The sequence below is a fragment of the Podarcis raffonei genome, chromosome 6 (genome assembly GCF_027172205.1).
Source record: "Podarcis raffonei isolate rPodRaf1 chromosome 6, rPodRaf1.pri, whole genome shotgun sequence".
NCBI lineage: Eukaryota > Metazoa > Chordata > Lepidosauria > Squamata > Lacertidae > Podarcis > Podarcis raffonei.
In genome coordinates, this window is record NC_070607.1 from 75,161,745 (window position 1) to 75,186,359 (window position 24,615).

At 42.3% G+C, this 24,615-nt stretch overlaps 1 pseudogene; it reads left to right on the top strand.

The window, feature by feature from the left end:
* Positions 1-2,869: 2,869 nt before the first annotated feature.
* LOC128416788 (uncharacterized) lies at positions 2,870-2,968 on the top strand (annotated as a pseudogene).
* Positions 2,969-24,615: the final 21,647 nt, after the last annotated feature.

The following is a 24,615-nucleotide window of genomic DNA, read 5'->3' on the forward strand; positions in this document are numbered from 1 at the left end:
CACTACTACTACTACTACTACTTCTTCTTCTTCTTCTTCTTCTTCTTCTTCTTCTTCTTCTTCTTCTTCTTCTTCTTCTTCTTCTCCTCCTCCTCCTCCTCCTCCTCCTCCTCCTCCTCCTCCTCCTTCTTCTCATCCTCCTCCTCCTTCTCCTTCTTCTCTCCTCCTCCTCCTCAGATTTGTACACAATACCATGAAGTATTTTATTATTGTATCATTCTTTGGACTTTTGTTTAATAGAAAACTGCACACAAACCATTTGCTTCTGGCCTCCCTACAGCCACCCAGTGAACCTGAACTAGTGCTACACTGAACATTTTCCTGCATTCTTTTTATCATTTCCCATTAATTAACAAGAACAGGAATTCTACTAAAAATTATCGAATGGAAGAGAAATCTTTGGAAGACTTCTCATGAGTGGGGTTCAGCATTTTTGTTGCACTCACCTTAGCTTTAGAGTGGCTAAGGTGTGATTGTGTGTGTCCTCCCCCCCCCACAAAGCGTCTTCCCAGTGGTCTGCACAATGCAGCCTTCCTGGGTGCCCATGTTTCCTGAAAAGAACAGAACATCCTCAGCTGGGCTAGCCTAGCTGTCAACTTTTCCCTTTTCTTGCAAGGAATCCTATTCGGAATAAGGGCATTTCCCTTAAAAAAGGGGAAACGTTGACAGCTATGGTCTATATGGCCTAGAACCCTCGTACTTATGGGACCACCTCTCCTGGTATGTTCCGCAGAGGATCCTAAGGTCCATGAATAATAATAGCTTAAAGGTCCTGGGCCCTAAGGAAGCCTGACTATCCTCCACCAGAGCCAGGGCTTTTTCAGTGACGGCTTCAACCTGGTGGAATGCTCTGTCCCATGAGACTAGGGCCCTGCAGGACTTGATCTCCTTCCACAGGGCCTGTAAGACAGAGCTATTCTGCCTGGCCTTCAATTTGAATTAGCCTGATCCTCTATTCCCTTTTCCCTTTTCCCTTTCCTCTTCTATGAAGAAACCCTTTCTGGGACCCCACATTTAAATTCTTCCCTGGTCTCCTTGCTGGCCCTAGTAGGACCAACTTGGCCAGTTAGCCCTGGTGATCATTCAATGTCTACTGACTGGGGTTTATTATTATTATTAGCACAAGAAGTTAGGGGGGGGGCTGCCTACTGTGAACCTAGCAGCTGTTCACTTGTTTTCCCTAAGAGAAGTTTTTTTTTTATTTTTAAAGAAATGATTGAATAGAAATTTATTTAAAGGATACAAGGAGAACTTCCCTTAAAAACAAAATCAGTGACTATGCCACTCTCAGGAGCCACTATTCAATCAAAACCACTCCAATCAAAACCAAGTAAAAACAGCTAAGGTAATTCCTTCTGTAAAGGGTTGCTTGTGCGTAAAGGGTGCTGCAGCTCTAGGCAGCGTTGCCTGGATAAACCTTTCCCTGGCTGGACAGCCCTTTCTCCATGACTGTCTCAGTCACTGGCAGAATCATTCAGTGGGCGTTTTCTAAACTTCTTCCAACATAAAAATTCCTTCACTCCAAGTCTCCGCCTAGCCTCTCTGCGCGGAAGTCTCCTGCGCAGAGTGGGCGTGCCCAACGGAGGTCCTGGGCTCTCCCTGCTGCTCTCTGTGGAAGAGTCTCGGAGCCCTCCCTCCGCATCCTCCTCTTTCTTCCTGGTGTCCCTCCTATTTCCTTCCTCCAAGGAAGCTCTCTCTCTCTCCCTGCTGGTTCCTTCTCCTGCATCGTCAGGGAGCCTTACCGCCACCCTAGGCTCCGATGGCAGTTCCCTGACACCTTCCATGGAATTTGTTGAGATTAGGAGGCACAGGGAGCTGAGTGAGCTGCAGATAGTTGGGGAAATGTTTCATGGGTAGAAAAACACAACTATACCAACCTTACAATGCTAAATAAATCCCAGCCCGATCCCACCAAAAGTATTAAGAAATTTTAATGTGCATTGTGAAAGAGGCAGAAAACTGGAAGTCTTTTTTCGCAGATGAAGAACACATTGGAGAAACTGCAGGAAATAGCACTGGCATGGGCATTTGATGAGGGGAAGTCTATGCACAAAGAATCCTACTTGCATATGCATCTATGCAATCTGGAACCCAGTGATTTTGCTAATAAAGACGCAGGGGATCTCTTAATAGGCCAACCACTCACATTCCAGTTTTCATTTCCCTCACAAAGGCATGTTCATGTAGGGTTTTTCACTGTTCTTCCTAATAAATGGCACAGAGACACAGTCAGTGAGAGTAGTGAAGTGCCGAAACGCGACAAGACATGTTGCTTGCACGATTAACATCATCATAGATGTGTAATTTACCTAATTAGTTTATTTCATCAAGCAAATTGATTTCCCCTCCTTGTGTCATTTTTCTCAGTCCTGTTGTACCTTAAACTAACGAGAGAAGTATCGTTTTGACATGACAGCTTTATTGCCTTCATAAAGGTACTAATATTTAAATACAATTTGTACAGTTACCTATTTGGTAAGCTTACTGGTTTACCAAAGGAAGTTTCCACCGAAGGCAGAGGACAAGATGGTACCTTCCTCATTCCATGTACAGAAGCTGGAGCTGAAACTTATCACTGGTGATGGGACAGTGTCCTCCAGTAGACCTGAGGACAGCAGACAGGGATGTAAGACGGCATCATTTTCCGTACCGCCCTGTATTCATTCCATGCACCACTGTTTCTGCTCCACTGCAGTTTGTCTTCCATCAAAAATTACATTATTCATTTCACTGTCCACAGTGGCAAAATCACATATATAATGTTGTCATTACGTTATTCCACCCCATTCATTTCAATACAATGGAAACACAATGCAAATGGAGAAGAAATGTAATCAATTACATATTGTTTGTGAACTGAAAGCAACAACAGCTTCAGCAGCACATATACTAAAATTGGAACGATACAGAGAAGATTAGCATGGCCCCTGCGCAAATATTGATTGTATTTGCTGGGTTGGGTTCTGTTGTGGAACAGGGATGATTGAGCAGATTTTAGCCATTTCTGCTCCCATTTCTTTCTCTCTCTTTTTTTGCTAGAATTCCCCAACATCCCTAACAACAGGTTGACTTAGAGGGCATAGAGGCCACTACCTGCCCCTCAGTGCCTGCCACCTGAGATAGCCGCTTCACTTTGCCTAATGGTAGGGCTGGTCCTGCAAGGAATGGTGCCTCAACGAAATGTACTTAATGTTATGGACTGACATCAGGAGTCACGTTCAAGCAAGAAAAGCAAAGTGTAACCATACGTTTCTTTATAAGGTTCATCGTTGCAGTGGCTTCCTCTGAAGTGGCTTCAAAAACCAGAGCTGTAAAGATGAAAGGAGAGACGGGTAGGTTTGAGCTCCTTAAATAAACTACACAGGGCAGTTTGTTACAAGGAAGGCCTGCTGTTTGAAGAAAATTCCACGTCAAAGCAATCCTTAAGTAAGCCTGAAGCAGCACGGCCCAAGCTGAATACAGCATAAGTGAGAGCCATGCTCCACTTCTGAGCTGGCTGGGAGCACTTCTTCAGAGTTCCCTGCACAACAAACCTTTAACAACAACCTCATAAACAGAAAATTAAGGGGCTGAAGCTCCTTCGGCACGACAGGCAGAAGCCTCTGCTTAATTTTTTTGCCCGTTTTCCTTTCTGCTGTTAAAAGCCCAGGAGCGGGGCCAGTAAAAATAAATAAATCAGCAGCCCTATCTGTCTGCAATGCTGGCATAAGGTCCCTGCAGCACCGGCTTAGCATCCTGTGCTGTGAAACCACAACAGCATAGCTGTTGATACACCTCATTCTAATTACTTACACTTATGTGCTGCCCCTGCAAGTTTTGGGATTAAGCTGGGAGAGTGTATGTATCTGGGGGAGGCGATCAGCCAGATTTATTACAACCAATAGTAGCCCTGGCATGGGATCCCCTTATGCAGCCATCACAACCTTCTTGTACACTAGGGATGTTGGAGAATTCCAAGGAAAATGGAACTGGGAGTGGAAACTGACAGTGTTCATTTGTTTGTCCTATGCCCAGAATGGAAATCAATCCAGCAAATATGATCAGTGTTCTCCGTTGCTGCTGCTGCTTTCAGTCCATAAACAACACACAATTGATTCCACTTCCCACCTGCTGCTATTTCCTCCAATACTTTTTGGTGGAAGGCGAACTGCAGTGGAACGGAAACTCTTCTACATGTGACAAGTACAGGGCAGAATGAAGAATGATGCCTCCTTACATTTTGATTTAAGTTACTTTGGGTCACGTTTGCGAAACAAGTGCTTAAAAATGAATGAATGAATGAATGATTATTATGTTACTATTCTACATTGATTCTTTGATCAACATCAGCATTTGTGTCCCCTGTGTGTTGTTTCTTCTGATTGCTGACTGGGTGTGAACATAACATGGAGGTGGGGGTTGGTGGGGGATAGAAGCATAAAGGCAAATTCCTGAGTACTAGTCATTTTAGCTTGTTTGCAGCAAATATGCCAGAAAGTGTCATGTAGCATCCTAACAAATTTATTTCGCCATAAGCTTTCATGGGCTACAGACTTTGAGATCATTGTTCTCTAACATATGAATTTGGACTCAACAACCCCTGCAGGTCTCAGATTCCACCTGTGGCGAGATCTATAAAACTCTGCTTTGCATTTTGTAGCAGAAACATGAAACGCAGAAGCATGCACCAGTTGCTGTAATCTCTTGCTTTAATATCTTGTTCAGCTCTGGGGTGGGCTGGTGCTGTGCAAGAATAGCGGCTGAGTGATGGGGCTACAAATCAGCCAGTCCCTGGTTTGAATCGCACTTCTGCCAGGAATGTGATAGAGGGCTGTACAGACGTCCCCTTTTCCTTAGCCTCAAGCCTCAACCCATCTGCAAAACTGAAGAGAATAATGAATTTCAGTGGAGGTTGTTGTAAGGGTTAAAACTAAATTTTTAAAAAATGCTATGGTAGCCATGTTGACCCATAAGAAGAAGATAAATAGGATGATTCCTTCATTACCTTACCTTTTTGTTTCATATATATAAAAAAAGTGAGCAAGCTTTTGGGTCATCCAGCAGCCTTTATTGGGCTGGATGTTAAGCAAAACAAGTGATGAGAGGAGAAAATAACTGGCTTGGTTTTAAAGCCAATTTAGAGGGTTTTATGGTTTTCTCTCCCTAAATGCCATAGCTTTCATGCCATGCCATGGGCCCCATTAGTGGCCAGGACTATAGGCCAGGCATAGGCAAACTCGGCCCTCCAGATGTTTTGGGACTACGACTCCCATGATCCCTAGCATGTCAGGGATGATGGGAATTATAGTCCCAAAACATTTGGAGGGCCAAGTTTGCCTATGTCTGTTATAGGCTCTTTTTTGCATATGCACAAGGAAAAACAAATATGGTTGCAGGAAGTCTCATTGTTTTCTAGTGTCTCCGGTTAGCACTGCCCCCCCCCCTTGATCTGTGGGCTCTGACAAGTGCCCAGTGATGCTGACTTCTGACACCAGTATATCTTCTTGATCAGACTTGAAATTCTTTATTACTTTCATCTCCCTTCTACAAATGCAGAAGAGCAATGGGTTGAGAAATCCAGCCAACTGCATACTGGAAACAAGACTGCATTTTACAGAACATCTTGAGAAAAGAGTGTGGGTGTGGGGGGAACTAGGTTAAAAAATATTTAAACTCTGTGTCTTGAAACATGGTGGAAATGATATAGTGGTGCTCAGAGACAGTGTGGGGGAGCTGAGGCAGTCCTGCTGTTCCTCGCTAGCCAAATTTATTCGAGCAAAAACAAAACCAACACAAAGCCCAAAGATATCAGGGGATTAGCCTCCTAAATTAAACTTTCTGGAGCCATTCTCGCTTTGAAATATATCTATTTTCCTTCTCTTAAACGGGAGAAATACGATACAATACCAGGCGTCTTCTATCTCTTGGAGAAAGATACTTCACACAAAGTTTTCCTTTGACTGTAAATAACGTGTTCTTTGAGCCTGTCCTGTGCCTTCAAGAATTTCTACAGGCAAGCTTGGCTAAATATCCCTTATGCAATTGTTCTATCAGATTAGGTTCACCCTGGCTTTATATTGGGGAACTGGTGCTGTTACTTTGGGAGTATCCTCAGTGAGCATATAGAACCTTGTGTTAGGGGGCTCAGATAAACCCTCAATACATTGAAATAATACATTGAGAGAGGGCTTGCAAGTCCTGTGGGCTCTTTTGATCTTAAGTCAAACAGCACAGACACCAGCACCCCTGCATGTTGACCTGGGTTGTAGGGGTTCCCTGCGCATTCAGAGCTCCTCCAATATGTGCAGGGGTAACCTGAATCCCTAGTGAGTCAGGACTATTTGCTAATAATAATAATAATAATAATAATAATAATAATAATAATAATAATTTATTTATATCCTGCCCATCTGGCTGGGTTTCCCCAGCCACTTTGGGCAGATTCCAACAAAATATTAAAAATACCTTAAAACATCAGTCATTAAAAACTTCCCTAAACAGGGCTGCCTTCAAATGTCTTCTAAAGGTCAGGTAGTTGTTTATTTCCTTGACAGCTTGATGAGAGGGCATTCCACAAGGTGGGCGCCACTACCGAGAAGGCCCTCTGCCTGGTTCCCTGTAACTTCACTTCTCGCAGTGAGGGAACTGCTTGCTTGCTTGTGGCCTCCACCTATAAAATCGGAGCTTGTTGAGACAAGATGTCTGCTATTTATTGCATTCATCTCTACTGATCCTGTTAATTGCTCCTACATGAATAAAGCATTTGAACTCCAGAAACTATAAGTGATAATTTCAATCCAATTCACCCAAGCTGCAAGCTCTTCTAGCAATTCTTTCATTTCAGAGCCAGTCTGCCCATGAGGCAGCCACTTCAGGCAGCAAATCTGGCCTCCAAGAAACACGCCTTCACACTCGCCTGCTACTGTGGTGTCCTCCTCCATGCCTGCTTGCATCTTCCACACCCACCCACTGCCACCCATTCCTCCTCAGCCTCCTTTTACTCCCTCATCACCTTCAATGTGTATGAGGGGCTGTAGAAAAGATGGAAGTGGGGTGTTTGAAGAGGCAGAGGCAAGAGGGAGGCTTCGGAGAAAGAGGAGGTGGGGCTGTGGAGGAAGAAGAAGTAATGGCAAGGGGGCAGCATTTGCTGTTTTGCCTGAAGTTCCTGGGACAGCTGTGCTTCATTCAGTTAAATAAGAGCTTTATAAGGGGTATTGAGAAATCTTGCTGAGCCACCAAAATATATCTATGTTGTTTCTGTGTCATTTGTTTCACACGAAGGAGAGTAAATGAGACAAATAGTTATACTAAGCATTTATACCAGACATAGCTACCCTTTTCTGGTCTGGGGGCCCCATTGCCCCTCCTCTGTGTGCCACATGTAAGCTATGGTTGTGGCCTGGAAAGTGGGTGGGGACACTCATATACACATGCGCTTGTGCGTGCGTGCACACACACACACATGTGCACACACACACACAATACACAGACGTACCACAAATATTGAGATATGATTGCAAGTCCAAAAAGTGGTAGACATTCATCCACAATATTAGAGCTGAAAGCCAATATAGTTTGATCCTTCAGATCAGTTTATCTTATAACTAAACAAGAGAGAGGAATGGAACCTCATTGGAGCATCAACATAGACACTGTGCTATCTTCTTAGGCACCAGGATGGCCATCATGGAGTTAATTCCCCCCCCCCCATTGCCTATGAAATGACAACAAACCCTTGGCAACTTTCCCCCTTTCTCTATATAACACTTCCAAGCAATGAAGCTTGTATCTCCTAGTAATGCTTTTAATTTGTGTTCTGTTGGGGAGAGGCCAAGATTTAATTGAAATCATTATAGTGTCTTTGCCTGAAGTAGCTGAGGGCTTGTACTGGGACTGGAGGAGGTTACTTCAGAATAATTAAAAGAAATATATAAGGTCGTCACTGGGATCTGAGCAATTCCAGATGCCAGGTTTGGGCGGACGGGGGGAAGTTTGGATTTAATGACAACTCCTTTTAACATAAATAGGATTCTTGAACAGCTACTTTTTTGTATATCGTTATTAAACTTTGCCTTCTCTCCCTCTCACACACCTTGGGAAATTAACTTTGCTTTCTGTGTTGATTTCAATGTGAAAGACTGGTGAGTTCTAACAAAAGAACTGAGGATTCTTAGCTTTGGGCAACTTGATCTTGGTTGCTGTAATTCTTGCCTTAGTGACTTCCAGACTAGATAGTTCTACAGGGGGTTGTTTTTTTAAAGTAGTTATCGAAACTTCAGCTGGTGCAAGAAGTCACTGCCCAATCAACTGGCAGAAACTAGTGTGATCATATTACAACTTTCTTGTAACAACTTCGTTGGTAAGCCATCTTTTTCTGGGCCCAGTTCATAAATCCCTAAAATCAGAGATGGAGAACCTGTGGCCTGCAAGGTGTTGTTGGACTACAACTCCCATCATTTCCAGGTCCTGGCCATGCTAGATGAGGCTGATGGGAGCTGGAATCCAATGGTATTTGGAAGGTTACAGGTTCCCCATCCCTGTCCTAGATGATCAAGATCCTACACATCTGAGATTTGAGATCTTCTCATGATGACTTATTGCAGGTGCAAATGTTTATGGGTGCCAAGGTGGTTTCTGATTTTTCTAGAAATGCCTTGGAGTATTTAAAGTCTTTTCATTGAGAGGATTGCCCATCTCATCTCTGCTTGTTTTGAAAGTAGTCAAAAATGTTTGCGGTTTCCTTGGCTTTTGCAAACTTACCTTCTCTCCTGCCTCTTTTGTAACAAAATTTATTTTTAGCTGGTTTAAACTTGTATGCCCTATTTATTATTATTGTCATTTAAACTTGAATGCAACTTGAAGGACAGTTGTTGAAAAGCAGTTGATAAATGCAAAGACAATCATTGTGCCTTTTGTGTTATTGCTGTCACAATTTATTTGTTACATATTTATTTATTTGTTAATTACAGTTATCTCCCACCTTTATTGAAAGAAGCTCAAGGAAACATCCATGTCCCCTCCATTTTATCTTACCGACAACCTTGTGATGTTAGGCTAAGCGATAGTGGCGCAAAGTCACCCAATGAGTTTCATGCCTAGGTGGAGGATTTGAACTTGCATCACCTTGACCTTAGTCCAACACTCTAACAACTACAAGACACTGACTATATTCCCACTCTTAAACCATGGTGCTCTGTGGTTAGCAACCATAGGATCTTCCCATAGGAAGGGGGGAACAGAATACATCCTTTGCGGTCAGAGTGGGGTACCTGTGGCCCTCCAGATGTTGATGGACTCCAAATCCCATCATTCATGACCATTGTTTATGCTGGCTGAGATTGATGGGAGTTTTAGATCAGCAACATCTGTAGGGCCACAGTTTAGCTACCCCTTCTTTGCAGGCCTTGATCCCAGGTACTCTGGATATTTAAATCGACATGCTAATTTTATAGCTGTCTACTGCAATTCCAAAGGGTGGCAGTCCTCTGTAAAAACCGGCCTGCTTGTTTGGAAACAACACATAAAGCTGGCTTTACCTTGCTTATGTTTCGTTTCTAAATTTGAATGCAAACTCCCTACAGCAGGCTTATTTCGAAGAATTAAGTTAACAGCAAATGCTAAAGATTTAGGGAATTGAAGCTAAACTCATGACCCCAGGAATATAAGGAGGTTTGGTTTTCAGGAGAATTAGTCTAGCTGGGCTAATGGGTGCCAATAAGGGCTGTAAGCTTTGTGTCAAGGACTTAATCTTTTAATTAACCGCTGAGTGAAAAGTAGCTTGGGAAATGCAATAAGTCAGATTCAGGTCAGATGAAGCAGAATAATATGGGGGCTTTGGAGAATTAACATACTAGGGAAATGCAGACTGAAAAGTCTCAAAACTTTTTATTATCAGGCTGGTAGGAAAACGATGGAGGGATTCCAGTTTGGATCTTGTTGAGAGTCACACCTGGCTGTTTCGTTTGGTTCTACCAGCTTTGTGTGTAGCGTCAGTTTCTTTCTATTCATATTTTGCACAGACCTGCACAACTTGTGACCTACCAAGTTGAACACAGCCCAGCAGCCATGGCCTGAGGATTCCCTGGGGTTTTACAACCCTTTCCCCTACCAGTAGTTCTGCAGTTCAGAGCACAAGGCAATATCAGGAGCCTTTATTGCAGGATGGGCAAACTTTTTGTCAGCTGGACAGTTTCATTATCTTGCGGGCAAACCTTTCAGGGACTGCTTGCCAGTGCTGCATGGTGCAAGAGGCAAAGAAGGGTATTGCACTGTATGCAGTTCTTACCGTTGCACTGTAAGCTACATTCTAGCCATGCAAAAACATACACATACACATCTCCCCATTCTCCATCTGGCCAAACAAGAGGCGTCATCATAGTCAAAATGACACCTTCCAACCCCCCACTCAAAATGAGCATGGAGCAGTACCAGTGACGTTTGTGGCCTGGGGGGGGATCTCAAGGGTCAGACAGAGAAGTTGGGAAGCCTCATTTGGTTTCAGCAGCTGAGGTTCCTTATCTGTTCAGCTGAGTCCCTGTTAGGGTGCTATTATGTAAGAGGCTGCATAAAGCTTTGTGGATCAGAAATTGAGCAGGCCTGGTTTGTCTACATGACAGAGAGAAATCTCCCTCACCCTGATGCTCACTGACCAAACTGGTGTAGTTTGCATTTGGTGACACATTAGACACTTTTTTGTCAATGTTTCTGAACGGACCTCATCACATCGCTACAGTCTCTTAATTAACAGGCACATTGCATTCACCATCAGTGTGTCGTTGTCATAATTGTTTATTAATTTATACACCACTTATATGCCAAAACGGCTTCTTAGCAGCAGTTTACAACTATAAAACAACTAAAACAGCTAAAAAGCAGTTAAAACAATGAAGTCACATGTTAGGTTCAGGGGAATGCTTGCCTAACCAGGCATCTCTCAGGTAGCCGGTGGAATGCCAATGCTGATGGGGTTGCTTGTATTTCAGAAGGAAGGGCATTCCACAACACTGGTGCTACCAGTTGCCACAAGCTTAGAATCATCAGGATGTGGCAAAGCTTTCTGGAACCCATTAGCTGCTCATAGCACCCTTACCAGGCAGTGAAGAGGTAAATCTGGTCCAGAGCTACCATATATTAGCATTTTGTTTGTAAACAGCAGATCCTTAAAACTGGCTTGGTGGCTATTAGCATACGGTATATGCTCGCTGCCCATTAGCCACTGAGCAAATTTTAAGGATCTGCTGCTTACACACAAAGCCCTACATAACTCTGGACCAGATGATATATACTGAGCACTTCTCCCCACTGGGAAACGCACATGTTCTCCACATGAGCAAAGCTTGTGCATTTCCGTTCAGCAGGGAAAGGTGATGTGAAAGTTCTATTTCAGACTTAACAGATAACTGCTGAGAGAGAAAGTGTGATTTCTTTGCACTTTTTCATAACCCTGCCTTTAAACTTTGACGGGGTGGTATGCCAAGGTGAAATTGTCAAGAGGCTTCTTCACATTTTGCCTTCAGGGTAGCAGGCAAATACAAACTCAGCCCCATTTTATGGGTCCAGTGTTCACTCATCCATAATGTGCACAACAGCCAGATTATTTTTTTCTGGAGGGGGGAAGGGTTATAATGGTCTGATGATGCCACCCTCCCCTTCATCAAGGTAGCCCCCCATCCCACCAACCCATTATGTGTGGCCAGGGAGCATATATTGCTATTGACTTTGAACGGTGACTAATTTGAGCTGAAAATCTGGATAAGCCCTAGGAGTCAGAAAAATAAACCTAGAGTAGGTGATATGGAAATTTGCTTTGAAAGGCATGCAAAATTAGTTTCAGAGAGATGAGAAGAAAGCTTAACTATCAAATATTGCTGTATACAGATTAACAGGTAGTAAATTAAATGTTATGAGGTATTGATATAGTGAAATGTTATGAGGTATTGAGCAGTTGAACTGGCAAACATAATGTGTGGGGAAAACATCTCAACCTGGAAAGCCAGGGGCTCTCTTAAAACAATACATAAAAGACTGCCTTTTAAAAGTTTCACCATTTGCTTTAAGCCAGTTTCTGATTATCTGTACAGCCTGAGGGCACTCTCGTGACCATTGGATTTCTAATGTTCTCACTATGCTAACAGCTGAGGCTTGACATTCAGGCAGAAGTCTAGCAGCAGCAGCAGCAGCTAGCAATATGATGGCTTGGATTGTAAAACATATTCTCTCAAGTGGAGTCTTAATCCACGTAGTGCTTTTAGGGGTTAACTTTTGTGTCCTCCTTGTTTTTGACTTTTTCATTTTTTTAAAAAATGAAGGGAGGGTATTGGGAGCACTGCTGTTCTAATAATTTTACATGCCCAGAGGGCAGGCAAAACCCTGGGGTTTGAAGAGTTGCTAGATACCATTAAAATTATTATTTTTAAATGCTTTTATAGGAAAGAACAAAGAAAATTACAAATGCTCCTGATAAGTACAGCTAAGTATAATAATAATAATTAATTGTTATTATTATTAACATTTCTATACTGTCCTTCATCTGATGATCACAGGGTGGGTTGCAATACCACAAAAGTACATACCATAATAACAAACAAAGCAATACACACACACCCAATTTAAAATGTCATAGATTGTTTAATTAATCAAAGGCCCGTCGTGAAGTAAACTGTAGGATGGCATTAGTTGGTATATTTAAAAACTAGATACTGATATAAAGTAGGGTTCTTAAGTATCTTTGTAAAGAGGTTTTGACTGCAATGAAAGCTTGCCCCTTAGCAGAGTAACAATTAAGCTATAACTGTCGTTGAGTGTGCTTAAATAAAATTCCAGTTTTGTTTCCAAAGTGCCTCATCTTTACTTTGATTCTCTGGTCGAGGAGTAAGTGGCCAAAGCTTTTACTCTGACATTATTAAAAACCCTTGCTCCTGGATATTAGAAAACACTGCCACATAGAGATCATGTCAGTAACACATGAGAGGTCTGATATTGAGTGTCTAAATTTTAAAGCACCCACATCTGGTAACGTTACCTCACTTCCCTTTTTACTGAGGGAGGCTTCCTCATCCTGTAACAGCCAACATAGGTATTTGAGTGCCAACATATGCAATACATACATTGGAAGGAATTGGGAGCTAAAATGGAGCCACCAAGAAACAAACATGTTTGGAGGTACCGCAAGGTTTGCAGATGTACAGTATATATAAACCCATGGAGTGGCAGCCTGCCCCCTAAAACCACAATAAGTATTGAGCATGCTCAGAAGCCGCAGCATGTTGAGTTTCACTTGGAACATAAAAAACAGAAAATCGGGGGGGGGGGAATAGTATGAAATACCCAGGGTAGGTCATAGCTAACTGGCTGCAACCCTAAATAGGAGATGGTGAGTACAGTGGAACCTTGGTTCTTGAACTTGCTTTCTGTTTAGTCGTTTAGTCATGTCCGACTCTTCATGACCCCATGGACCAGAGCACGCCAGGCACTCCTGTCTTCCACTGCCTCCCGCAGTTTGGTCAAACTCATGCTGGTAGCTTCGAGAACACTATCCAACCATCTCATCCTCTGTCGTCCATCTTTCCCAACATCAGGGTCTTTTCCAGGGAGTCTTCTCTTCTCATGAGGTGGCCAAAGTATTGGAGCCTCAGCTTCATGATCTGTCCTTCCAGTGAGCACTCAGGACTGATTTCCTTAAGAATGGATAGGTTTGATCTTCTTGCAGTCCATGGGACTCTCAGGAGTCTCCTCCAGCACTATAATTCAAAAGCATCAATTCTTCGGCGATCAGCCTTCTTTATGGTCCTTCTTGAACTTAATCCATCCCAGAAGTCCATTTGACTCCCAAAACTGTTTGAAAACCAAGGCGCAGCTTCTGATTGGCTGCAGGAGCTTCCTGCACTCATGCAGAAGTCACGTTAGATATTCGGCTTCCAAAAAACTTTCAAAAACCGGAAAACGTACTTCTGGGTTTTTGGCATTCAGGAACTGATTTGTTTGTCAACTAAGCCGTTTGAGAACCAAGGTTCCACTGTATAACATTTTGTTGCAGTTCCCACTCATTGCAGGCTATTCCAGAGTTCTTCCTCTTCCACGACACTTGCAGTATTTAACAAGTGTGTCATTTTCTGTCTTCATAATTGTTAAAAGATTCTGTTCATGTAGTGGGGGGCGAATTAAAAGGCTAAATTGCATTCACTTACTTAAAAACAGCCCTGCTGTCAACTAAGATGCATATTTAATTGTTCTCCCTATACTTTGCAGGGCTGGAGCAGTTTCAAGCAGTCCACCAGTCATGGGCAGAGGAAAGGAAAAAATCATTAGAAAATCAATGTTTGCTTAATTGAAGATCCTTCTTCCAAATGGGAATGAAGTGAGATATATGACCTCAGATTCACTGACTGTATAATGATGTCAGTTTGTCAAGGTTTTGCATTGGGGAGGTTCAGAGAGGACATTTCGGCAGTTGCAATTCAGAAACAATAAGCAGAAAGGATGTGAGAAACTGCATGCTGAGGCCACCATTATTATTATTATTATTATTACTATTGTTGTTAATAGAGCCACCATGATTAAGAACCACAAGAAGTTACTATTTTATTAAAAAAAATAATCAGTGTTCAAATGGACAAAACAGCTATGTAGCCCCAAACCACCCAGTATCTACGTTTGTAGGGAGAGGCAAATGTGTTAAGAACTGTAAATCACACTGGAAAGGTTCAGCAGAAATTATGGATATTCATGAAAGAGGCAGAGAAGAGTATATGAATGATCCATTATCATCATCAAAATGAGTTAAAAATATGGGGAGGGAAAAAAGGGGGGAAATACTGAATGGGAGATGAATTTCCTCCATTATTTATGAATGGTGCAGTGGCTGAAGGCCAAACTGGAAGATACGTGAAAGGCAGCCAGAGAGGGCTGGGGATCAAAACTGGGACTGTGGTGCATGGAGAGAGAAGGTTTAATTCCCTCACTCCCTTGTGTTTCTGGTGACAATTGTCAGTTTTGGAGCTGCTATTTACCCTGGAGGGGTCAATGGCAAACTCTCCTGCCAGCTTTGCAGTGGTGCTGAATATTACAGAGAAATTTTGCAGAGTGGTTTTCTTGTTTTAGGAAAGTGAAAAAAGAAAAGAAAAGAAACATCTCAGAAATCTTCCCAGGGGGAAAAAAATATTTTGAGAAATTTTGGCTTAGCTCCAGATCATACAGCACTGACCTATTTGGTCTGAACCATAATCAGTTACTGGTCCAGGGTGCTTATATTCTAAGAGCAGTTTAGAGCTGTCATTTTTGACCTAAGCAAGTTAGAATGGGATTTTTAGCCTTTATTCAGCTCTGCAAACATATCGAACAATTGCACAAAACCAACTTGCCAAACCTCAATAGATATAAAAATGATGTATTTAGCTGTCATGCAATTAATACAGAATTACACGAGCAATAACGAGATGATTACCCCTTTAATAATGCATCAAAGTTTTTCAGGAATATTTAGCCATTTATGTAAAATTTAACAAAATCGCCTGTAGCGAGTTATAGTAATTAGATATTTCCACCAAAAATATTGACAGTTCCTAATGGATCTCTTTGCATTATAAATTTAAATGCTGCACATTCCATTTGAGTGGTTTGAGGAACAATATGAAATGCTTTAAAACCATAATGCCACCTTAGAGTCAGTACAGAATTATTACTGCATTAGCAAAGCCCATCAATCATTTGCGCAAATGTAGTTTGTGGATTTGCTCTCATGATTTAAAACTGCAGCTCAAGAATGGTGTATTCACATTTATTTTTCTACCACACGTGCAAAGGTCTCCATCTTAGGTTATATAACTGGTGTGGTACTTGCAGGAACACACACCATTGCCACAATACTTATTTCAATTACTATTTTAAAACTATTCAAATCTGTATCTTCTCACCAAATAACATTTAAATCATGCATAATTTAATACAATTAAATACAAGAGGTGTATCATGGGAAGGATGATTCCGGCTACCTCAACCCTCACTTTTCCAAGTCTTATATGAAGTTGCAGTATTCCACACCTGGCATACTGTATCTAGTTCTGGGCACCATAATTTAAGAAGGAAATTGACAAGCTGGAACATGTGCAGAGGAGGAGAACCATTATGAACAAGGATCTGAACTCTTAGCCTTATGGGGAACAGTTGAAGGAGCTGGGTATGTTTAGCTGGAAAAGAGGAGACTGAGAGGGGATAGGATAGACGTCTTCAAATATATCAAGGGCTGTTGCATGGAAGATGGAGCAAGCTTGTTTTCTTCTGCTCTGGAGGGTAAGACTTGAACCAGTGGCTTTAAGTTATAAGAAAGAGGATTCCAACTAAACATCAGGAACAACTTTCTGGCAGTAAGAGCCATTTGACAGTGGAACGGACTCTCTTGGGAAGTTGTGGACACTCCTTCCTTGGAGGGTTTTAAGTAGAGGTTGGATGGTCATCTGTCACAGATGCTTTAGCTCAGATTCCTGCATTGCAGGTACTTCAACTAGATGACCTTCAGGATCCCTTCTAACTCTGGGCATGTTTAGCCTGGAGAAGAGGAGGTTAAGGGGTGATATGATAGCCATGTTCAAATATATAAAAGGATGTCACATAGAGGAGGGAGAAAGGTTGTTTTCTGCTGCTCCAGAGAAGCGGACACGGAGCAATGGATCTAAACTACAAGAAAGAAGATTCCTCCTAAACTTTAGGAAGAACTTCCTGACAGTAAGAGCTGTTCGACAGTGGAATTTGCTGCCAAGGAGTGTGGTGGAGTCTCCTTCTTTGGAGGTCTTTAAGCAGAGGCTTGACAACCATATGTCAGGAGTGCTCTGATGGTGTTTCCTGCTTGGCAGGGGGTTGGACTCGATGGCCCTTGTGGTCTCTTCCAACTCTATGATTCTATGATTCTACAGTTCTATGATTCTATGATTCCATCACTTTATGCTGCAGGAGAGGGACTGTGGGCAACATCATGTGATGTTTTAGGACCAAAGTGAAACTGCCATGCTCCCTTGTTATTTTTGCCCTTCCCAGGAGCATAATGTTGTTCATGTGATCTTGCTTTATTTAGAGTACTGAAATGTTGTTGTTTGCACATTGTTCTCTTTGCTCTTCTTCTTCTTCTTCTTCTTCTTCTTCTTCTTCTTCTTCTTCTTCTTCTTCTTCTTCTTCTCCTCCTCCTCCTCCTCCTCCTCCTCCTCCTCCTCCTCCTCCTCACATTCATCTTTGGACAGACACCTCTTCAAGTTCTCCCCATTCCTCTTTGCTCTTTGCTTCTTGCATCCACAGCAACTTGCCAGGCTTCCAAAGGCAGATGGAGGAGTATCTGAAAACACCTATTATGTTGCTGCTTATAATGCCATTATGAAACTGTTCTTGCCATGGCTGATTTTGAGATGAACCCCTTTTTTTCTTCGTTGTAAGCCACTTTGACCGTGATATGTTTTGTGGAAAGGTGTCAACAAATAAAATTATGAAGATGATTATGCATTCAATTCTCTGCCAAAGATGGTGGCCTCCTGTGGAAGTGGAGAATCTCCTGCTGACGGAGCTGCTCTTTCATAGATCAAAACTGTGTAGACGTAGAATTCTATTCAAGTAAAGTCCCCATACTGAGTTCCAAACATGCTGAGACTATGTTTTGCATTTCAGACCTTCTCAATTGAGGATGCCCTTCTTTCAGTAAACCTTGATTCTTTTGAACCTAGCTCCGCAACTTGCCATTTTCATTTTTCATTTTCTATTAACATTTTTATTGATTTTAAGTCACATATAGGGACAATCAACAGAGCACACAATATTAATCATAGAAGAAACCCTTGGACCCCCCCAAACCCTACCCACCCTTCAAATCCTCAATTAATTGTGGGAAATGAAATTAGTTTATTACAGAGTGCAAACTCAGTTGTCACACTCTGTTCTATAATGATAAATGGCAAGTGCCCCTGTCATAGACAGGGTCAGTGAGGAGAGAAGGCATCTCAAGGGAATTCCCATTGGGGTCCCCCTACAAAAACACACACTCACACACTTCCACATACTTGTGAATTGTGCTGCACATATTTTAAATATATGTTCTACCATAATGAAAGGAAATAGGCTAAGGCACTTCTCCCCAGAATTGAAGCCCACTGACATACTGAGGGGACTGAGATACTGCTGCTCTCTTGGTGAACTGGAGGCCTAGCTTGGTCCTAGGGATCGCCCTTTGGCCATAATAAACTTCCTCTCATATGCCATGTAGCCATTATTGCATTGAGAGGGATTTCAGTACCTTTGGCCTCTTGCTACACAAGAGTTATTTTTAGGGTTGCCATATGTCCGGAATTTCCTGGACATAGACAGGATTTGGATCTCGTAAACAGCGTCTGGGTGGAAATGTCTTAAATGTCTGGGAAAACCCAGATGTCTGTCAATCCATGTTGGAAATGTAGATTTTGGGCAAACCTATTTAAGTGTTATCAGAGAAAACTAACCTTAGGGAAGGACCATAGCTTAGTGGTAGAACATCTGGTTCTGATGCAAAAGGCCTTGTTCAATCCCTGCCTGAAATTCTGGAGAGCTGCTGTTAGCTAGTGTAGGTCGGTTGTAAGTCGCTTTGGGTTTCCTTGGGCAAGATAAAGAAACTAAAACGTTTAAACAACGACAACAGCAGAAGCAGCAGCAACACCATGGACAATGCTGAGCTAGGTGGATCATTACTTTGAATCAGAATATGGCAAATGCTTTCTAGACATGGGGAAAGCAAAAACATGGACGAGCAGTTGATGTGTGAGCAGTTGATGGGCCTTAAGCTTTCAACTTGCTGACCTGAGAATGAATCCCCAAACCCAGTTCACAAAGCTTGCAACCTCACTTCCCAGAAAGGGCAGCCAGGGGCAGACCTTGGGCTCTCAAATTTCAGAGGCCCCCTGTGTGATGCTAAAATTCAGTGGCACCCCAGGCCTCGCACGCTCCGTTCTACAGCATTGTTGTTGTGCCCCCTGCAGTGCGGTGCCCCATGTGGCCAAACTGGTCATGCTACCCTAAACCTACCTCTGAGGCAACTCAAACATATGCAAATATATACACACACCAATTGAAATAATCAATTGAAATAAGTCCCCCGGTAAGTAATCTAAAAGTTAGCTTTCAAGTGTAGCATTTGAGTGAGCTTTCCTGATCCTAAATAGAACGCATGCTAACTTTTGACATGTTCTGTACGGCAGCCAGAGAATGCCTTTTCTTGATTTTGACCAGGCAAAGAAAATGAATGGCCGTGTCAGATCCAAAGTGCAATGCTTTGCAGATGGAGGTGTCCAGAGAGTCTCTCTTTCCTATCCCATGTCGGCACTTTTAAGAAATCGACATTAAGAAGTAGGCAAGCGAAAGCAGACTTTTTGTTAAATGACTGAAGCTTGGCAGTTGCATGGAGGTCATAGCGTTCAGTCAGTGTCAACCTCCATTCCCCAGAGTTGTATCCTGTAATGTATTTATTTATCATTACCAATGCCCAAAATCTCTCTCTCCCCCCATCTTTCAGTTTGCTCTGTCCAAGGCCACAAGGTTCCGACAGAGATCAATGATGCTCCTACTGTGATGAAGCAGCTCGTCAAAACCTGAATTAGATGTTAAATCTTTCTGATGTGGGGAGGAGGCAGAGGGAGGGGAAACACATTGTGCTAAGGATTTATCATGTGTTGATTCCTGTGAGATAATATATTGGAGAAGATTTGGTTTGGTGCAAAGTTTCAAAATGCTGTTTCAGGACTGCTGTGGCTGCCAGGTTTATGATAGATCTCCAGTGCCTTCCTCTCACCCGTTAGGATCATGTATGTGTTACAGATGGATGGGTACTTAAAATATCTAAGCACAATGCATATCTAGGCATGGTACCAAAATACCAATGAATAATAGAAAGCCCATGTGGTGCTGTAGTCAGAATGGGGATTTGATCTGCGAAGACCTGTGAAAGCCAGTGTGGTACAGTGGTTGGAGTGTCAGACATGGGCTGGGCAGACCTGGGTTCAAATCTCCATTCTGCGTTAATCACCAGCTTTCAGCCTAACCTACAGAAAGATAAAATGGGGGGGGGGCATGTGAGGATAAAATTGGGTTAGCATATATAATGTTCTGAGCAGGGAAAGGTCTTCAAGCAGAAGTCCCACTCAGCAGAATGAGCAAGGGGATCAGCAGGAAGTCCCTCCCTAGTTCCAGTTGCACTTCCGTGGGAGGAAGCAGGTCATCGGCATGAGCCCAAACTACTTACATCATTTCCTGCTCTTTTTAAGAAGTGTTGAACAGCACCTCCAGTACAAGATGCACTCAAAAGCAAACCTCACTGCACATGGATTCAGAAATGACCTTGGGGAGCTTATAATGCTAACCACTAAGAAGGGATGATCTATACCAGCCCTTGAATTCCTCTGGCCAGATGCAGAAGATGACAGGACAAAAAGATTCAATGGCTAATATATTGTCCTATGATGGTCCATCTTCCTTTTCACCAGGGTTCACCAATCTTTTTAGGCCTGTGGGCACATTTGGATTTTTGAGGGGGTGCTGTAGGGTGCCCTTTGGTCATTTCTGGCCAGGATTACTCCCCACCCCCACCCCCAGAGAAAGAAACAGAGCTAGTAGACATACACAAGCTTCACTTTTCCAAGTGATCTATTTAAAACTCAGATCCAGCTGAATCTCAGCCTGAAAAGCACATTGAGCTGAAAGAGGAAATGGGAAAGAGAACAATTCTTCCAATTACTCTCTTGTACTTTTTAAAATGGGGGGGGGGGGAGAGAAAGTAACCACCCTCACAGTTTCATGACTATGAGGTAAGTGAGTTGGAGGGGTGGCTGCACAGAGGCTTTCTGGTACAAGGAAGACCTCAAGAGCTCCATGATGCCCATGGCCACCACCTGGTGAGCAACATTCTGCACATTACCTTGTTCTACAGGAGGACTCATAATAATGGTTGATGTTAAAATCATAAACTGTTCATCTATGGTGGACGTCCCTAAAAACTATCCAAAACATAACTCTATTGCAACAGTGATGCATTTCACAAGAACAAACAAATGGCCCAAAAGTAAAATTACACTGTAAAAGTACGAGCGTAGTTTCTAAGTGCATTGTTCTGTAAAACACAGCCAAATAAGATATGTGGCATGATTTCAGCAGATCACACTGAACCATAAACCAGCAGAGAACACTCCATGATGAAACCAAAGGGGACAAACAGGCTGCTTGGAAGAATAACATTTTGTTACAGCAGGGATATGAATTTAACAGAATTCTTATTGTGTTTGGCAGAGAATTTCACACCCCCATTGATCTATGGCTAAAGTTTAATGGCAGTATGTTGATTTGATCTAACCCTTCCTTGGGGCTTCGCATTGCAAAAGCAAAACTGTAAATGATGTCGATGCGGTTATAATTGTCAGAGGCACAGTAGGATGTAATTTCAACTGGGAGGTGCTTGAAGATTAATCGTCATCTTTAAAATGCTGAGTTGCCCACAGATTCAGTCAGGATACCTTTATAATTGGCTAAAGACTGTAAACTGAAGAAGTATGATTGTGTTCTCTGGAGCTGGGTGTAATCGATTCCTCTCTTTAACCAACTCTGCCCCAGGAACTTCAGAAGTCCAGGAAAAGAGAGGGAGAAAGGGAGAGAGCGAGAGAGTTCATTTTTCCTTCCTATTACTTCCGTTTAGCTGCTGGAATCATACTGGTATTATGTGATGTGAACCAGCTGTCAGTCTGATCCATTATGATGGTGTACTTGAGGATGCAGATGAATGTATTTGGAATAATCTCTCTCCCTCTCTCTCTCTCTGCTACTGGAACCACTTTCCTCAACCCCACCCCTGAAATATATAACTGGCAATCTCAGCTGTAACGAGAAAAATTAACGTGGTGTCATGTGACAGATGAGAACACAAATGCTTGCGTACCAGTGCTAGGAGACTGAACTGGAATAAAGATTTCATGCAATAACTTAAACAGATGACTTGGGATTTAGGCTAATATTAAAGCTGGTGGTTGTGCTCACTTTGGAAAGCTCCATTCTTAGCAGAATTGGTATTTGTCCTCAAGGCAATTAGTAATAGCATGCCTAGGACATTCTGATTACAAGAGAAAAAGAAGTTTATAAAGCTAAATGTCCCTCATTACTCCTTCCTTTTATTACCACTTACAGCAAATGACTGGTAGAGTAACAAAGAAGCACCTTATTGTGGCGTCTTCATTCTGTTTTATCTTCTGTGTTGTTTATAAGGTCTACTGAGTTATGAAAAAGCTCCTGAGCTTTGTAATTCACCCTTCCTGTCGCCCCATTCCCTGGATTGTAAAGTACAACATTTAACAACACTGTAGAAGTGTTGCTTCTTTCTTCTTTCTCCTGTCGCAACCAAGGGGCATTATGAAATTGCATGAACTGCAGATGTGGCTTGAGATGAGTTGGCCCTTATCTTAGGTAGGCATGTTGGCAAAACGGACATTTGGCTTCCGAAAAACATTCGCAAACTGGAACACTTACTTCTGGGTTTGTGGCATTCGGGGGCCAATTTGTTCGTCAGCTAAGCTGTTCGGGAACCAAGGTTCCCCTGTAGTGTTATTACTTCCCTTGATCTGGACACTATACTTCTGTTAATGCAGCTTAGAATAGCTGCATCATACTGTCGACTCATGTTAAGCTTGTGGTCCACTAAGATCCCTAGATGCTTTTTGCATGTACAGATGTGCCCCATCTTATATTTGTGTTGCTGGTTCTTCCTGCCCAAGTGCACAACCTTACATTTGTCCTTATTGAAATTCATTTTGTTAGTTTGGGCCCAGTCCATCACGTTCATCCATATCACAATTCACAAAGATCAAATTCTTCAAGCATTTCTAAGCTTATACTATATAGCTCTTATGAATTATACATCTATCATCATCATCATTAATGAATTGTTTCCTTTGAAGCATGTCAAAGTGATTTCACAATACCATAAACTTATAAAAAAACAATTGCGTGTGTGTCAAAAGAATTGCATATATTAAAAGCAATTGCAAACCCAGTAGAGAAACCAAATGGGACAAAAAAGCTCTATTCCTCTGCTGAGTGACTCCAACATCTGAAAAAAACCTTCCCAAACCTAGCATCTGCTCTTAGTCCTTTGGCATGACTGTAAAGCAACATTGCAATCAAACCAACAACAGAATGATTTGAATGATATACCTGCAGGAACAAATCACCTAATGTTAAGCTAGATTTTGATGAACGGTTACCTAAATGATTGTCTTAAGTTGCAACGGCAGTGTTGTTTACAGAAATTAACAGGATTAACAAGGCCATTATTTATTCCATACAACAGGAGCTGTAACAAGAAACCAAACAATACAGTTGAGTCTGGAGAAATAAATCTCACAGAGGGCACTGTAATATTCATGATTGAAATATAAATCAAAGCATTTGATGGATAAGGGATAGGTCAATGGTGAAGCTTTCTGTTCTCTTCTGTAAAATCCATGTGGCAGGCGGAAAGTTTTCAAATTAATTGTTCCAGGCCTTTTCTTCCGATAGATGCTGTTAAAAATGGGTGTGAGATTCTTGCCGCAACTCCAGCACACACACACTGACAATGAGAGCACAGAAAAGCATCCACTTTCAATATCCATCAAGCCTTCCATTTTTAGAGCTTAAACGACAATGTAAGGTTAAAAGCAGCCAGCCTGCCATGCGGCACGGAAATTTTGCTCATTGTGACTTGATGTTTTTACTCTGTTCCAATATGAAATGTGTAAGAATGTGACAAAGACAAAGTCTCCCCTCCCACTGATATGGACCTGTGTGAGCAAGGTGGTTTATGCCTGTAAGCCTGCAGTTTAAAACATACAGTGGTACCTCGGGTTACATGCGCTGCAGGTTACATATGCTTCAGGTTACACACTCCGCTAATAAAGAAATAGTGCTTCAGGTTAAGAACTTTGCTTCAGGATAAGAACAGAAATCGGGCTCCGGCGGCACGGCAGCAGCAGGAGGCCCCATTAGCTAAAGTGGTTCTTCAGGTTAAGAACAGTTTCAGGTTAAGAACGGACCTCCGGAACGAATTACCGTATTTTTTGCTCTATAAGACTCACTTTTTCCCTCCTAAAAAGTAAGGGGAAATGTGTGTGCGTCTTATGGAGCGAATGCAGGCTGTGCAGCTATCCCAGAAGCCAGAACAGCAAGAGGGATTGCTGCTTTCACTGTGCAGCGATCCCTCTTGCTGTTCTGGCTTCTGAGAGTCAGAATATTTTTTTTCTTGTTTTCCTCCTCCAAAAACTAGGTGCGTCTTGTGGTCTGGTGCATCTTATAGAGCAAAAAATACGGTAAGTACTTAACCTGAGGTACCACTGTATTAAAAAAAATTAGTCCACCAACAGAACTGAATTCTGTGACCTATACAAAAAGCTAAAAAGTGAATGTAGCTGCATAATTCTTTATGAATTTATCGTTATTTATTTTATACAATCATAGAGTTGGAAGGGACCCTGAGGATCATCTAGTCCAACCCCCTGCAATGCAGGAATATGCAGTTGTCCCATTCAGGGATCAAACTTACAACCTTGGTGCTATCAGCACCATGCTCTAACCAACTGAGCTATCCAGAATGGATTCTGCATCAGTTTGCCTTTAGCA